Source organism: Artibeus jamaicensis, unplaced genomic scaffold (assembly GCF_021234435.1).
Source record: "Artibeus jamaicensis isolate MK-2021 breed Jamaican fruit bat unplaced genomic scaffold, CSHL_Jam_final contig_332, whole genome shotgun sequence".
NCBI lineage: Eukaryota > Metazoa > Chordata > Mammalia > Chiroptera > Phyllostomidae > Artibeus > Artibeus jamaicensis.
In genome coordinates this window covers 27,633,797-27,650,583 of record NW_026521788.1, presented here as the reverse complement: position 1 = coordinate 27,650,583, position 16,787 = coordinate 27,633,797, and the positions used below count along the sequence as shown (strand labels likewise).

At 40.3% G+C, this 16,787-nt stretch overlaps 1 protein-coding gene and 1 non-coding gene across 2 annotated transcripts in view; both read right to left on the bottom strand.

The window, feature by feature from the left end:
• Positions 1-16,787, bottom strand: part of LRMDA (leucine rich melanocyte differentiation associated) — a 1,094,096-nt gene that overhangs the window by 183,059 nt on the left and 894,250 nt on the right. The gene's annotated exons all lie outside the window — the stretch shown is intronic.
• LOC119038217 (U6 spliceosomal RNA) lies at positions 11,086-11,190 on the bottom strand. Its single transcript, XR_005080378.2, has one exon. It is a non-coding gene; the product is annotated as a U6 spliceosomal RNA (small nuclear RNA).

Sequence of the window (16,787 nt, the reverse complement as noted above, 5' to 3'; positions counted from 1 at the left end):
GTAAGTAGAGTTTTTAGGATTGCCTTTAGAAACTTGACACCCATAGAGAAGGGCTGGGAGTATTTTCCTCATTTCAAGCAAGTTAGAGGGAGTTCAATGGCCCACTTGAATAGCTTGGTAAGTGTCCCCTGCATTTCCAGAGTCAGGGTGAACTGATTTCTGACCTATGTCTAAAAAACTTAACGAGTAGAAGAAAGGCTATGGCTAAAGCTGCTTGTTAGGTGGCTCAATAAGAGAGGCCTGATTCAGGGTTGTAACTACAACCTACTACTAGTAAGTCAAAGATCCATACATGTTTCTATGGAAGAGGTCCAGGCTAAATGCAGGACAAAGCACCCTGTGGCAGTCTTGGATCTTGACTGGTCGGAGGCAAGGAGATCTCAGCAGAGAGAAGTCCCAGATGTCTAGGAGTTGAAGGAGAAATCACAGTGAACAGCCTCAGAAGATGGATTTATTGCCATCAAAGAGAACTGCAAGTGAGAAGACCCCAGCTGTTAATGAAAAAGCCTGCGAGGGAAAGGGCCAAACACCTGCCTCTGGACAAGCAGCCCAGAGCCAGAGGGGCACCAGCCCAACAAGTGTGACCTTGCCATTGACTTCCTTCTCTCCACCCAGCTCACCTGGTATGTGGGAGGAGGCGAGGAAGAAAGAGTAAAGGAACAGAATACTACTCAGCTCACAGAACATGCATTACCTGTGGATGGATTTGATATTTTTTATTCTTACCCTAGACTTTTCTTTGTTTTCACTGACACTATTACGGATGTCCCCGTTCCCCACTCCCCCCTTTGTCTTCCTCCACTCGGCCCCCACCCCCTTCCCTCTGGCCAGAACCAGACTGTTGTCTCTGGTTATGTGTCATGTATATATGTTCTCAGGCTAATCATTTTACCTTCTTTCATCCAATTTCTCCCCTGCCCCCAACAGCTGTCAGTCTGTTCCATGTATCCATGCCTCTTTCTATTTTGTTCATCAGTTTATTTTGTTCATTAAATTGTTCATCTACATATAGCCCTGGTTGGTGTGCCTCAGTGGATTGAGCACCAGCCTGTGAACCAAAGTGTTGCCAGTTGGATTCCCAGCCAGGGCACACACCTGGGTTGCAGGCCAGGTCCCCAGCTAGGGGTACACAAGAGGCAACCACACATTGATATTTCTCTTCCTTTCTTTCTCCCACCCTTTCTCTAAAAATAAATAAATAAAGTCTTTTTAAAAATTCCAAACATAAGTGAGATCATAACTTTTTATATATATAATTGAACCAAAATGGTTTTGAGTCTCAGTCAACAGAGGTCTTATTATCATCTAAAAGTGAGCAGCAAGCTCTGGACACCAACTGGTATTTTATTCAGATGCAGAGGAAGATTCATAAAGGAAATTGTTAGAAAAAATAATAAAGTAGGATGTAACGCTAAACCAACATTTTGTTAAAAGCACCAATGGCTTCCTATGCAGGGGTGTCCAACCAGCAACCTGCAGGCTACATGCATCCCAGGATGGCTATGGATGCAGCCCAACACAAAATCATAATTTTACTTAAAACATTATGAGATTTTTTTTATGATTACATGTCACAATGCCTTTAGTGTGTGGCCCAAGACAACTCTTCTTCCAGTGGGGCCAAGAGATGCCAGGAGGTTGGACACCCTGACATCTAAGGAGAATCCTGTCATTTTATGACCCAGAGGCCCACTGCATGGGGAAGAAAAGCCATGACTATCTTGCAGTTTTATGGCATTTCCATGCCCAGCATCACAACTGGCATTCACAACCTTTCAAGGTAGCTGGGTAGGAATGACTGTTCCCATTTTACAGAGAAAAAAACTGAGGGTCAAATCTGCAACTTGGTGGACCTAAAATCTAGATGCTTAGGCACGGGCTGATCCAGGTTTCAATAACTTTCCTCATCCAAACTCCTCATTCAGTGCTTTTGCCAACACACATTCTATTTTTCTTTAAAGAACAGGATGGGAGGTCACTTGCAAACACTAGAATCCATTTCTGTAACATGATTGAAAATGACTTCTCAGTGAATAAAACTGAAATAATTACAGTGTTAGGTTTTTTAGATAGCAACATCAGCTTTGAAATGAACTCAAGAGGAGCATAAAACAGTCTGACCCTAGCAGGGTAGATTAAAGCTTTTTTCAAACCTGGAAAAAGCTGGCTGCTCTTTACAGCTGGATGGATTTTGTTTTTCTCCCCTTAAATAATTTTAGTGGGGAGGGTCTCTTCAATTACTCTAAAACAAAATCTTGTGTACTAGCAATTTTCTGGCATAAAGCACAAGGCCTATTATCACTTTTATTTTTTCTGGCATGAAATCTAAAAGAAAAGCCTTGAGGTGCAAATGATCTGCAGTCTATTTAACATCATGGTTATTTATTTTTATGAGACCTCATTATTGCTCTTTACCCTAAATTATAGGTATATTCTTGGCTTCATTTCCCTCTCTTCTGAAAGCGCCAAAATACTTTTTCCCCCCTTATTTCCAAACAATCTTCAATACTTCATCAATCAAACATTCAGCAAGCTATAGATGATGCACTGGAGCAAGGCAGGGATCTGTGGGACCCAGTAGTTCGAGCCAGAGCTATGAGCCCAGTTCCCTCCCAGGAGAAGTACCACATGGCTGTCAGAATTATGAGGGAAAATTCCCAGGCAGCAACATTTCACAAGTCAGTCCTCTGGCTCCATTTTAAGACTAGCATTTATATGTCCAGGTTTCCATGCTTTTACATTATAACTTAGCTAATTGTGCCATAACTATAAAATGGGTCATCTTTTCAGAAAGCCTTAATTAATACCCCCTTTCCCTCTTCCCAGTGCACCTCCCCTAATTTTAGTCACCCCACTTTTGCCTTTGCCCCAGTAGGGACCAAGCTCTTAAGGTTGCTATGTCCTCCAGCACAAAAAAATCCCCTGGAAATTTTTTTATAAACAAACTTTGCTAAGTTGCTGTAATTTGGGGTCAAAATTTTTCCAACTTCATCCAAAGACCAGCTTAAAGAAATAACAACCATCCCTAGACTAGCAATAATAATCCCTTATATCTAAAACGTATAGTTTTTAGACCATTCTAATTTATGTTAAACAAAATGGTAAAGTGGTAAACAGATGTAAGATATTATTAAGTTGCCATTTTCTCTGTCAGAAATCCCACTTAAAGTTTAAAGTTGGGTTAGATATCAACCAATGAAATTGTTCCTGACCTCACAAACAGAGTTAATTAACCCCTTCTCTGCACTCCTCCCCCATCTTTGTTTATACAAGTATAATAGCCTATCTTATGCCACTGAAGTTATTTCCACACATACCTTCATGAAACATTCCTTGAAGGGAAGGACTGTGCATCTCCATGCCCCGGTCCAATTCTAAAAACTCAAAATCTGTTGTTGAATGGAGCTGTTTATAACCCCATGGAAAAAGAGGTCACGTTACCATTATCCCATTTTTAAGACAAAGCAAACTGAGCCTCAAAAAGGTGATGGATGTGCTTCCCAAAGTCACAGAGCTAGTTAAGAGAAAGTCAGAACTTGAATCCAGACACCCAACTTCCCAGTGTCTGTGTGCTGATGTCACACTACCTGTCTTTGGAAACTCCATTCATAGAATATTCACTGTAAGCTCAAAGTAACACAGCTGTGGTCATTTTGTTAACCCAGTAAGTAAAAAAACTAAGTTTTTAAGAAACAAAATACTATCTACCTGCATAAAGAATAGTTGTTTATGCCAAAAAGCTAAGTATATGGGGGTGGGGAGAAGGAGGGAGGAAGAAAAAAGAAGGAAGGAAGACAGGGAAGAAGAGAGGGAAAGAAAAAGCTGAAGTGCACCAAGTTGTTAAGTCATATCATCAAACTGAGTTTCAACCTGCCTTCACAATTTTATTTACCACCACTACCTCCCACATCCTATGCTCCAGTTAAACTGCTGTAGTTGTGGCTTTATTAAGCACAGAGAACTAAACATATATACATATACATATTTTATATTGATCTGTATCCTGCAATCTGCTAAATTCACTTAGTACTTCAAGTAGCTTTCTGTAGATTCCATTGTATTTTCTATATAAATGATAATTTAATCTGAGAATAAAGACAGTTTTTCTAATTCTTTTCCAATCTAGATGACTTTCTTTCTTTTTTTTTTTTCTTGCCTTACTGCACTAGCTAAAACCTTCAGTATAGTGCTGAGTAGGAGTAGCAAGCATGTATTTGTACATTACTCATAATTACAAAAATGATTATTTTTTAGACATTGAGTAAATAAAGCCTGAGTATGTCAGAGGTAAGAATTACTGCCTGCCCTTAAGGATATCAGGACCTGGTTGAGGAGTTCTCTCTACTTGTAAGACAGAAAAGTAGATAAGGCTGGAAAGATAAGGCCAGTCCAGGTCCTTGAATGATAAAGGTAACAGCAATAGCAACAGAAGCCCCAGTACTTAAAAAGAATTAATATAGGCTAGGCACTGTTGAAAGCTCCTGATATGTATTAACTGGTTTGATTCTTCCACCTTATCCCCGTTTAAAGGTCAGGAGTAAGAAACCAGGAAGATAAGTAACTTGTGCCTCCCTAGCTACTGTTCTTAAGTGCTAGACAAAATTGCCTTTGGTTACCATGACTTCATTATCAGGTATTGAGTGTCCACTCTTTGCTAATTACTAGGTCACTTTCAATTAATTTAATTATCACAACAATCTTGTCTTATAAATGAAGGAACTGAGGTTCAGAGAGTTTAAGTGACCTGTTCAAGGTCACCCGACTAGCACAAGATTCAAATGGAAGTGCTCTGACTCCAAATTCAATACATTTTCTATCACCCCTGACTCCTCTTCAAATAGCTAATATTTATGTAGTACTTTGCAGTTTTTGAAAATCACGATCACTTTTATGCCTCAAATGCCACTTAAAGGAATTACGATCTTATTTATTACACAAAGGAGAATTTTTGTCAGTTTCTGAGAGGAAGGAAAATGTAGAAGGAAAGATGTGTTTGGGGAAGGCTAGAGCAGCGTAGTGCTAGACAGATTAGCTGGGACGACTGCAAGCAGAGGGTTTAGGAGGCCCTGTATCTCTAAGGAGGCTTGAACTTCACCTCTGAACTGGTGAGTCTTTCCCTTCAAACTCATTTACCTGCCAGGAGAAGTTCTGCTTTAAGTAATATTCCTAGAGGGAACTCCCAGAAGAACAGAGATAATAAAAGTATTTCTTATGTCACTTCTTTCTCTGCATTTAACTTTGGGGAATATTTTTGTTAACTGAGAAGAGCACACCAAGGAACCATCATCACTGATACAAGGAAAAAATGGACGGTAGATTTCCTCAGCCACGTTCTGTCAGAGTCAACAATTTAACTAAACATATAATAGTCATAACCTCATCAGTGTTAAATTTTCTAGGTTTCTGGCACGTAGCTCATCTCCCTCATTAAGTTTATAGAGTGTTCTTTGGTACATTTGCTCAGTGTGAGCATTTCATTTTCCAGTGGCACATATTGGAGTCCAATGGGGGAATGATTTTTCTATCTTAAGTAGTTAGCAGAACAAGACAGCACATGGAATGGACCAATGCCCAAAGCCAGGTATGTGGCAAGTAGTAGTAGGTGGGTTTGACCCCTTCCATCAAAATTCTGGCCCATTCACCAGGAGGGGTGTCTAACACAGATAATCCAACCAAGCCCAGAATATGAATAGCATTATGTTTACATTATCTTTCTTGCTCCATGACTGTGGGCACCGCTGTTCCCTAATTAGGGACTCCCCTCATTCAGAACCAAAGTCTGGAGGTCCTCATTATTACACCCTCACCAGGAGGGTTGCTCCAGACAAACTTCTCAAAATGCAAACCTATCCCAAACTGCCTTTACTTTATCCTAATTTTGACATTTTAGTGTTCTGTGCTCAACTATGTCATATAAAAATAATTATTAAAAATCATTCACCTGGCTGGAGTAGCTCAGTAGATTGAGCACAGGCTGCAAACCAAAGTGTTGCTGGTTTGACTCCTAGTTAGGGCACATGCCTGGGTTGCAGGCCAGGTCCCCAACAAGGGGAACATGAGAGGCAATCACACATTGATGTTTCTCTCCTTCCCTTCCTCTCTCTCTAAATATAAATAAAAATAAAATCTTTAAAAAATCATTCAGATAATTATTACAGTGGTAATATGCTTGATATACTTCTCTCTCAGGGTTATCTGTGTTTTAAAAAGGAATACTGAGAGTCAGGAATGCCTTAACTTGTAGATTAAGTCCGACTGTACAGAGAGGGTTCTGTGGGGCTTCAGGGTGGGAGTTCTTTCAGGATCCATTGACAATGTCCCATGAGAAACAGCTAACCTCATCAATATACTTAGCCTCAGTTTCCTCTTGTCACACAGGGTTATCATACTGACCTCACTGGATTATTGTGAAGATTAAACAAGTTGGTTAATAATTGTTATAAACTTCTAAGAGAGCTATAAAGTGAGAAGTTCCTAACAACTTCTGTTCTGTCATTTGTATAGGTAACCTACTGGATCTACCCCCATGGGATTTGAAGAGAAGGGAAACTATTTGGACAGTGAATCTATCTGTCAGTAACCCTGGATTATAACTTCTACTTACAGCATTTGCTGGGTCCAAATATAGATAAATTGTCCTGTCTCTAGTTTCACAACTACCCACAAAAATATAGCCCCTGTTTCTTGGATGGACTACAGAGAAGTCACCTTTATCACTGGCATCAATGATCCTCTGGTACCTACTCACATGGTGTGAACCTTGTGTGAACCACAGCAGTGTGTGGACCAACATAAGGACAAGATGCCCTCGGTCCTGAGATAAGTAATTGAATCAAGGACACAATCCATGAAGAAAGATAACATTTTCTACTGCTTTACATTGAATGAGCACTCAATGCCCAATCATGACACATCTTTATATTTTACCCAAAATGGATCTTCACAGACCTTCAAATGTTACTATTCTCTAAGCAATACATTAGGCACAGTCTATACCTTTTTCACTACTTTTCATTTCTAAGGTCCATAGAATATTAGAAGTCTCCTTGATTATCTGTGAAAGTAGTAAGTTTTAGGTATTTGGGGAACATTAAATTATGGAAAATTGAGGGTCTCATAGTTCCTGGCCAAAGTGTCAGAGAAGGTTACTACAGAAGGATCTCCTGGAACATTCATTTTATTTTACAGAGCAGGGAACTGAGGCCTGAGCTTAAAGCTGCATGCAGGAATGAATATGAGGCAGATCTGAAATGAGGCCTTGGGTACTACGCATCCATTCCTTTCTGTTGCACTTGCCATCAGCACAAATGCAACCAGGAAGTGCACTGTTTATAAGGACCCTATTTTATTGTTCCCTAGGAGTTAATGAATGTCTCATATTCACACTCACATTTTAACATTCTTCCTCCCTTACTATGGGCCTTCTCATATTTCCTCCTCAAGTTTCAGGGCAGTAAGGTGAACTAATAGGTCTTTACTCAACATTTTTGCAATGACCAGTGGCCACTCAATACTTGTCACAAGCCAGTTGTGGTCTGTTAGCCAACATGCCAATGTCCTCTGTCATAAAACACAACCATAATGATACCAGGGAAAATGGGGTTGAAGGATAGTTTCTGCAAGTAGCCAGCTCCATAGGCTGCATGCAACGTGTCCTGTGCCCTACAGTCACGTGTGCTGGAGTGCATCAGTTGAGAGAGGGGGAAAGAGACCTCACCATGGGAAAGGAAGGAATTATGCACCTTGCCAACCATTTCTGAGGTGGTGAGGCTGATGACAGGGTGCAGAGCACACAACTTTCTCTGGATCCCAAGCAACTAACTTATTCAAATCAAAGAAAATCTAATCAGCAAATATTTTCAATGCCTACTACGTGCATCCAAAGAGTTGTGGTTAGAATGGGTGAAATTTTAAGTCCTACTCAACCCCCTGAACAGCACTACTCCTTGCTCCAGATGCCTGATAATATATTAATTGAATATTCATGTTTTGAACTGAGCATCTGCTGGCATATGCCGAGGTGCAGACAAAACCAAAAGTTATAAATTATTTCTTGAGCACTTTAATGGTACTCTTGTCAAGCTCCCTAGATGGAGGCTATAAGCAGTTTATCCCCATCCTCCAATGTTTTCTAAGGCTGCCTCCCCTCTTTCTGTGTGCTGCTCTATCAGAATTCAGGGAAGCTAAGCAAGCCAAGCTTCCTCCCATAGCTGCAGGGAGATATGCAGGTGAGAACACCACCAGAGGCAACATCCTTCTGAAATCAGGGTTTGGTTACCTCCAGGCTCACAAGCACTCAAGGCCAAGAGGGAACCCTATGCATAATCTGGCATCTGTGGTGTTCTAAGAACAAAGGATATGATATTCCTTTGTTTCTGGACATCCTAAAGTTAAAATGACATCTTGGCTGACAATTATGATTCTGAATTCTTTTATAAATCATGTTATTTCTGAAATTATTTAAAGCAGGCGAATGAACATTCAGTTACCTCACTCCTGGCACTTCTCTTGTGAGAACTTCCAGGGCCTTTACTAATACTACCACCAAGTATTGCAGTCATAAAATGAATAAAGTCAAGAGATTTGCTTTTAACTCGCTTTAGGCCATTTACTCTTCTCATTCTTCAGTAAGAAGAAACAGCCACTAAGCTGAGGGTGGGAGGACCTCTCCATTTGTGCTGGCAGTCTCCAATTCTTCGGGGTCCCCTAGCAGTTATCAGACAGGCTTTGAACACACTCCCATTAGCATGCTCATGGTTGCCTTTCTTGTTCTTTAAGCTCCTCGAAGTCAACAGAGGTCTCATACCCCCATGGCACTGAGCACAAGGATCTGAACGATAATTATGATATGGAGTTTATAGACAAACAAAGAAGGAACTGCTAAGGCCAGGCTTGCTTGTAGCCTTCCTAAAGGGAGATTTTGAGGCAAGAGAATCTGGAAATGTGGGTTGCCATACCCTAGGCTTGTAGCTCCCTCTTCAAGAATGTAAAATCTTGGGTCATTTGCCTCTTATACTTAACACTGCCCACTGGAGAGGAAGATCTCTGTAGCTAATCTGCTCCATGAGCCACTGGGTGTCCTCACTGTCCATGCTCAGTCAAGAGAAAGCACATTTAGTGTGCTCTTCTCAGGCACTTCTGCTCTGAATCTCTGCTTCCTTTCCTAGGTGCATAAATAGGTCTGGACAACCTAGAAGAAAGCTTAACATTTGCATATCTGAGTATGCTGTTCTACATAGTGCTTTGGGTGAACTAGAAAAAGGCAGAAAACTGCACTTGAAAAACAATAAAAATGTTTAAAAATATATAAAGGCACTCTGCTGGGTAGATCCACCTATAGACAGGGAGCTTGGTGTATAGAACCTAGGTCAGATTTTTATCCTGCTGACTTGACCCCGTTATTCATGAAAATCCGTGATACTTTCTTAACCTTAAACTCAGAACCTGGATCATGTTCTAAATGGCTGTCTCCTCTTTTCGGAGCCTATTCTGATCCTTCTACTTCTATAAAATTCCCATGACTTTATTCAAGAAGAAATCCTTTAAGACATTTTCATCATAACCAAGTTTCAACTCAAAAGTCCAGGCCCTTTTTATTCTCTCAACCCCACCCCCAGCCAAGTAATGACCTCAGAGGAAAAATTGGGTAGAAGAAGAATGGAAGGTATCCATACTACCTTGTCTTTTCTACACCCTGACAATTTTTTTGTTTGTATTCACAACCTTATTATACTTTTATTTCATTAATTTTGTACTAACTGAATTTCTTTGTTGCCAACTTTGCCCACGTGCCCAGAATAGAAGGACAAAAAGCCACTGCCTCCACCCTCCCCATGCTAACTCCTCCATGTAATTTTGTGATCCAGAGATGACCCTGGCCTACATGCTGGAATTTCTTTACTGTAGAAGAACTATTTCTGCAAAAAAAATTTGGAGTTGCCATTCTCATTTAAAAGATAAGATGATAAAACACACACACACAGACCATTATTTGTAAAATGCCTACAGATGATGAGGAATGCATATCAATATATGCACATGCATACAGATGAGCGATGGAGCCCATGTGTAAGTGTCTACCCTCAGAGGCCAAGACCAACCTTTTAGAGATGAAGAGAGTGATGGAATACTTAGGAAAATGACAGGAATCAAGAGTGATTTCAAATTTCTTATAGCTTTTCCTTCTACCCGTCCTTCCAGATTAAAAAAAAAGTTTTTTCAGAGTTCCATTTACATTTGATACCTAAATTAGCTTCAAAAATCGGTCACATGGGTGGCAGAAATGCCAGGGTTACTAAGCAGGAGTCTCATTGTGGTATGAGAATGATTGCTAGCGAGAAAGGGAGATTTTTGAGTCCGCTTCTGGTATTGCTTAGCTAAATAAACTCTGACACCTCTGTGCCTCAGTGTTTGATATCTTAGATTCTTTCCAGAGTTTGTTAGTGTTCTGTGGTTATATTATTCAAAAATCATGTAGATATTTGAAATAATGACTACCATGTCCATGACAACTGTCACCACCACCATTATCATACTGACTTCTCTTGAGAACAGTTTGCAGTTACTCAGTTACACCTGTACCTTAAGAAGTGAGCAAATAGGGGATTTCCTCATTTTGCAAAGAGGAATACAGATAGAATTTTAGTCACTTGACCAATATATTTGAGTGGTGCCAATTTCAAACTTCAGAAGTGCCAAAAACCCCAGTGCAAGACTGTCTCAAAATGTAATGATAGAAGACCCTTTTAATTGGGTTTCTAAAGTAGCTGTCAAGGTGAATAATAAAAATTCCAGGAAAATTTTGATCTTCAGAAAGCTTGGGCTCTGGTTATGGTCCTAAGTTTGGTCCAGGTTCAGACTTTTCAAATGCTTTTCCAAATGCTCTCTAACCCAATAATCTGGGATTACATTCAAACCTAACTGAGTGTCCCTTCTCTTTATGACCAGCCTGCATGCAACTCTTTATACTGTATATAACTTATGAAGTTGGACATGTCATTTCTTCACTGCACAAAAAAATTAGACTCCATTCCTCAATCCAAAAATATCTTGGATAAGCAGGCCTTTTTTTTTCTTTTTTTTTTTTTAAGTACAGAATGCTTCACATATCTGCATGTCACCCTTGCACAGGAGCCATGCTCATGTTCTCTGGGCCATTCCGATTTTAGTATATGTGGTGCTGAAGCAAACATGAGGAGATCTTTTTGAGAGATAGAATTGTATGGAGTAAAAATTACAGGTTTTGCCATCACATAGACCAGCAATAACTTTAAGTATCTATGTTAAGAGACCATTGACCATTGAGAACTACTCACATGTAGATTATTCATCCTTTACCTCATCAGATACAGTTGTTGGCACACAGCATGTACTCAATAAATATTTATTGAATCAAATTAATCTATTCTCATATTGAACAAATTTACTTTCACTCAAAGAGGGCTCCATAATCTCTTGGTAACCTGATACTGTGCTTCTTGTTTTTCTTTAAGGGAGAGAGAGTCCTGGGTTTGGGATATTGGTGTCTTTGTCCCCACCTCATCCATAACGCTTTCCCTGACAGTTCCAGTCTATTCAACTCCCAATTTTATGACTCCCTGCTGTACTTCTTCCAGGTTTCACTCACTTTGGCACATACATGATACCTTATCTTGCCCTGTAAAATGTGTTTCATAAACACATCATCCTTCCTGTAAGTTCCTCAAGAGCAGAGGCCATGTTCAATATTTATTTGGTGGGTCCTAGGGCACACTACACAATGCAGAGCACATAGCAAGCTCTGAACAGTACTTGTTAAATTGGTTTGAATTTTAAAGAGAATACTCTGTTGCCAGTGATAATTTTGTTTCAGAGAATTATCAAGAGGTGGGATTGGCTGTATACACCACTTATTTCACCCAAATTAAACCCACAGGCCTCTGCACTTGAAGTGCTAGCAAGGAAGCAGAGGATCAGGAAGCAGCTGCTTACTCTCAACAAAGAGGAGATTGTATTTCAGCAAAGGACTGCAGGATTTCACGTTTTAGTCACTGGCGACTCTTGGCCAAACCCTTTGGTGTTATCAGGAATAAAGAGTAACCCAGAGATATGTCAAATATCAATTTCCAATTACTTTCCTGTGACACATTTCTGCCACTTGGGAAAACTCCCAAGGGATCTGTTGCCCCTTATCAGCTCAGATCAGGCTTAACTTTCAGTTAAACAGGTAACACTCGGCAGGCACCACCTGGTTCAGCCTTGATATTACAGTGTCCTCCTTTGACACTCAGATTCTCTTGTGAAGTCTTCAATATTGGCTTTCACTGTCACCGGAGACCTGGCCCAAGTTTGGAAGGCCTCCTGGTATTATACACTGAACCATATGCGTTGGGGTGGAATGGGGATAACTCCGACACCTGTGAAGAGCTGTGGTCACTAAGGGCTCCTGACTCTTAATTTGCATTGAGATGTTGAGCACAGGATCACAGGAACAAAGCCTCGTGCAGGACATTCTGCATTTTCAACTCCAGCCAAATGAAAAAAAGAGAGAGTCTTTAAAGTTTTACCTTAGATACTCAAAGCACAGAATAGCATTTCTACCCTTTAGATCACAGAAGGCAGGCCACAGACTAATTGAAAACAATCTGTGGTAGTAGGAATGTTAAAACTAAGAATCTGAAAACCCCCCCAGAAATCACATGCCCCCCTCTTATTACAAAGTAATGGAACAGAATTTGGAAACCCCAGCAAATATCTCTGGGTTCATAAATCAGTGCAGTTGGAGAGAAACGCAAATGGCCAGCACCTGGACGCGGCCTTCCACTGGAGCAGGAGAGCAGCCTCAAGAATCCAACTGAGGGGCCAAGGCTCCAGACTGTGCTCTGTGATTAATGACTTGAGTGAAAGGTCTCAGTTGAGGCTGAACAATTAACTTGTTCTCTCTACATCTCAGAACTCTCCACAGCATAAATATGTCTTCCCTGATTGTTCCTATTTACCAAAATGTGAGCCAGTCTGGGAAGCTTCGAATGTGTCATCATGAGACTATTTCTGACAATTGGGAGAGCCCTGGTGTTTGTCAGGACTACTTTCGTCAAATCATCTGTGTTGACTCTGCATGCATGTCTCAACCTTTCAGTTCCTTTTCAAGTTTAAGAACCACCTCAAATGAGGCAATAGCATTGGCCTCGTTCTGTCAAAAAAAAAAAAAAAAAAAAAAAAAAGTCCACAGCTCAGAGGACTGCAAATGGACAGCATATGGCCTGGCTTGTTTCTGGTCATTTCCAAAAAAGTTCTTGGGGAATTGAATGTCCGTGAGATTAATGGTTCCCTCCTGTCCTGCCTTTATCCTCTGGAATAGTTTTCTCTAATCTCTTTCAGATCCTCTAAAGCATTTAGACTGAACCAATCACTTATCCTGAATCTACAACTGAGACTCTAAGATCTACTAGAACCAAAGGAATTCTCCAGACTACTTTCCCTTTCTTCTGGATGTGAATTCATAGACAGGAAAGAAAGGCAGGTACCCCAGAACATGATTTTGAATGTGGGGGTATTGAAGAGGAAGTACCCAAGGAATCCAATTGCCTTCTTCATTTGACCTTCCACAACTGCTTCATTTGTAACCAATGCTCTACCAAACGTGATTATGACCCACTTCAGTGGGTTTTGTGAGGACTGGTAAGATAATGCACATGCAGGTGCTAGCACAGTACCTAGAACATGGTAGGTACATAATATCGTAGCTATGGTTATTACTAATCAGGTGAGCTAATATTGACTAATGAGACACAAAGGGAGTTGGACAAGATGAAACAGAAACAACCACGGCTTGGAATGTAGATATGAGAAAGCAGATCAATGTGGTGACATCAAAGAGATGGATACTTAAAAAGCACTGATGAAGGATACTATCTTCTTGGTCTGAACAATTTCTGCAGCCTCTGAATTTGCTTATCTCCATGAAAGAAAAAGTCTAATTTTAAAAATATACTACATCAAGAAATAAATGAACCAAAGATGTATAGACTGGGATAATTGGCATATTCTCCCTGAAATTTCTGGCATAATAGCAAGATAGCGAGGCATCCTTCACAGGCTTGTGTGGCTGCCCCAGAGTCAAGATGGGATCTCCATCCTTCATTCCCCATGTCCTGCATGTTCTTGCTGACCCCTGACATATCACGTTCTTTGCATCAATAAGGACTGGTGCCAGAACACACTAAATTGCCTTTGACTACATTTAACTGATATAGTATATTTTTACAATTCTTTCTTGTTGCACCATTTTTCACTTTTGACTTTATAATTCTCTGCTGACTTTAAATAAAGCTTTGCCAGACTGGCCAAGGTGGTTTTTAATAGAGATTTAGTGGCTAGGTTGTGCTGTGGTTTGGATTCAGATTCTACTCCAGCAACAAGGGGAAATTAACTAGGTGGTTTCATTTCAAGTGCCCATTTATACTCAGAATAGGCAGAGAATTTATCTTCTTCCAAGCCTTGTAATCATGACACTACAAAGTGATATTTAAGAAATAAAAAATTAGGTAGCAATAGCTTCCACACCACGAAACCACTACACAGTGTCCCTGTAAGCCCAAATGACTGGGATAATATAAAAACAGCAGTGGGATCACTTGCTAAGTGATGGGGAGAAATTTGACCACATTCTGTCCTATGCCAAAGACAATGCTTGTTCTCCATAAGATGGGGAACTCAAATGACCCCAGAGCAGCTGCTCCTCCCTGCTCTGTCCTATCCTTAGACCCAGTGCGTCGTGCCCAGATGAGACACTGGAAGCCAGCTGGCCTTCAGTGAGTGGGAAAGGTGACATGACTGGCAAAGAAACCAAGTCAGATAAGAAGTTGTTAGTCCCCCAGTTGACATCTTTCTATAAGAAGAAGAGCCTTGAGTTAATTATTTCTCAAAAATCTAAAGCTGGTAACCCAGTAAAATTTTGGTTTTGTCTTGTTTTTCATTATCATGCTCCATTGATGCTCTAATACCTGCTCCATTGCAAAGAAATAGATATAACATGTAAAATATTGAAAACAATAATTTTTAAAAATCTGTATACCTATTACTAAGCTTAGAAATAAACAAATCCCTTTAGTTTTCCTATTGGATTAGATTTTTTTTTGCCTCTACCTACAACTGATGGTAAATATACGCCTGAATTTTACGTTTTTCATTCTCATGGTTTAATTTACATTGATTTACATTAATTTATATTGATTATTTATTTTCTAAATAATCACTGAGTGGTTTTTGGAAGGTTAAAAATTCTTTGTTAAACTAACCTTGAAATGTAGTGTTTGCACACAGACTTGTAAGAGTCAACATGTGCCTATATTTTCCATTCCATTGTTACATTTACAGCAGGAGGATAAAGCTAGGGCACATGGGCGATATCTGGCCTGTCATGGGCTTTTGTAAATAAAGTTTTATTGGAACACAACCATGACCATTTGCTTATATATTGCATGTTACAATGACAGAGTTGAGTAGTCACAACAAAAACCATCTGGCCCATTTACAGTAGAAGTTTTCTGACCCATAATTTAGGGCATCTCCATTTACAAATACTGATATCTCATGTTCAGCATGTCTGATCAAATCTGTTCCTCCTAAGTACCATCTCTCATAAAATGGCTGTACCTTCCACAAAGGTACTGAGGCCCAAAACTAGGGAGTTACCTGATGTTCTTCCCTCCTATTCACTGTTCACAACCCATCAGTGGATACCACCCAAGTATTCAAACTTCTCAGCAACACTTCTGTGAAGTACCTTTCTCTATACCATGGCCAGGCCTTTGTTCAAGCCTTATGTTGGCTCAGGAATCCCTCCACCCAATGACCAAGACTTTTGTGAGCCCAGGTTGCATTGCACTTGTAATACTTCAGTGCATTCATCTGAGTTTCTGTCTGCTATCTTGATCATCTTAGTCTAAAGTGTAAATTCCTCAAGGGCAGGGGCCCTTGCCATCTCTGCACACAGCACAGGGCCTTGCATAGCAAATTCTTCATAATAACTTAGCCTCCTGTAGGCTGCTTAGTCCTTCTCAGAAACCACTGAGGACCTGACATGGCAGGACTCTTATAGCTGCCATGTCACTAATCAGCAGGGTTTGGAAATAGTCACTATTCTCTTAAACCTTGTGGCCAAGAAGACTTGGGTGAAGAGACTCCTTATTAATATTTAGTGCAGTGGTCTTCAAATTGTTGTGTGTAGAGAAATTGCTAAAGGATCTCATTAAAAATAACAGAGGCCAGGTGTCAACCCAGGCCCACTAAGTCAGAATCCCTGGAAGTAGGTACTCAAGCATATTTACCTTATGGATATTCCCTAGGAGATTCTAATGTATGAGAAGCATATATCTAATAATAACAGCTTCCTAAAAACATCTGTGCTAGTTCCACCCTATCTCACCACATTTCCTTGATGGATAGGTAATTATGCATAGAATTCCACCCACCCCTTTGCCTGGGTACCAGAGCTTCCCTAAGCTTTTTGACCCTCCTCCACTGGCCCAGAAGAAGCCTGATTTGAGAGGATAATTGTATCTTTTTTAAAGGGCTGAATTCAGATCTTCAATCTCTGTTTTTTATTGACTTGCTTGCATTCCTGGTTAATGATGGGATCTACTCCCCATCCTACTGCTGTGCACATCTAAAATCAAGTATCTCTTGTTATATCCTAGTACCACTCCCTGGCATGTACCATATCTCCCAGGACCTGCCTGAGGGAAGAGACAGGCAAGCATTTACACAATGCATGTATTATAAAAATTCTTGTTTTAATTTGTACT